This window comes from Mastomys coucha, unplaced genomic scaffold, assembly GCF_008632895.1.
Source record: "Mastomys coucha isolate ucsf_1 unplaced genomic scaffold, UCSF_Mcou_1 pScaffold9, whole genome shotgun sequence".
NCBI lineage: Eukaryota > Metazoa > Chordata > Mammalia > Rodentia > Muridae > Mastomys > Mastomys coucha.
The window spans coordinates 11,450,048-11,451,588 of NW_022196915.1; positions in this window are offsets into that span (position 1 = coordinate 11,450,048).

The window sequence follows — 1,541 nt, forward strand, 5'->3', positions numbered from 1 at the left end:
GAGGAGGAGGAGGAGGAGGAGGAGGAGGGAGAGAGAGAGAGAGAGAGAGTTTGATATGTTTAAATATTCCATTCCCACCAAGACAGAGAAATTCTGAGGTAGAGCTTTTATTAAAGTTTGAGGCTCCTTTGCTGGCCAACCAGTGGCTAGTCACTTGCTTTCTCTGGGTCAAGATATATGCTACTAATGATGAGAACTTTTATAAGCAGGAAAGGTAAGAGGCTGTTTGACCAAGATGATACATATAAGTACAGCATGCTGACCCTCTGGTGATAATGACTTATTTGTCTGGAAGATGCACTGGGGTTGGAGTAGATTTTGCTCCAGCACCATATGAAACTTGAAAATCAGATTACCGCACTACCCAAAGCCTAGAGTCAGATCTTCAGCATTGGTCTAGTCTCTTATTCAGCAAACTTCCAGGAGATGTGTGTGCATGTGGTTGGCTTAGCACTGGTCCACACTCCTGCATCTGTAGATCTGTGGAGTGTGATCCCATATGAGACAGAGACAGAGCACATATCAGGTGACTACCATTTATCTATGGGCTTCAAGGCCAGGAGTCTTTTGTCTATGACCCATGAAAGTAGTAGCCAAGCTCTGAATCTGGGGCAGATTTATCTGGGGATCTGTTTTCCAGACCTCGCTTGCCTGGACTATTTGCTATATCATTAGTTCTCAGAGATTCCAGACTTTGGGTTTTGTACCACTGGCCTTATCAAACTTACTTGTGACCTGTCAGTATGCTGTACTTACAGGGAGTCCTCAAAATTCATCTGATTCTGTCTATGGTTTCAGAGGTCAAACGTAATCTGGGTAGTAACTTTCACCAGATGCCATGTCCTGTTGAATCGTCATTGGTTACACAGGACGTGGGCAGCTCAGGAAGCTACAGCCAGCCTAATCAGGCATCCAGAAGAGAGTATGTGTTGTAACAAAGGCCAGAATCCTAGAAATAGCCACAGTCCATCCTTGCCCTGGATACACTGATGCTGCATCTTCAATCTTGAGATAGAAAGTCACCCTTTGCTAGGTGTGGCACATTACAGTCCCAGGTCCCTAACTCTTTGTGCAGAGAGTCAGGGTACCAATCACCATGTTCCTCACTCCATGAAGGATGAGCTATACCTACAGGAGGGATTCTGGACCCATCTCTTCCACATGCCCGTGGTTAAAGATTGAGATTCTAGCCCTGGATGAAGGGTGTGTAGGTGTCAGTGGGAGAGTGTCTCCATTGGCATCATCTTGTCTTTTCTGAATGAATTCTGACCCCAGAATTCTGATGGGTCCCTTTGCTGTGAGCTGTTCTTAGATTTTCTACCATGTCAAAGGCAGTCTGGAGATACAATAATCTCATGTATTACATAGGATAAAGGCAAATTGCTCCATAATAACTGTGTTGAGGCAGTGGGGGTTGAACATTGGAATAAGGGTAAGAGTGAGGGTGAAGGTAGGGGTGGATGAGGATGGGTAGAGGTGAGGATGAAGGTAAGGGCAGGGCGAGGGTGGGGCATAGCACACAGTAACCTCTAGATAGGATG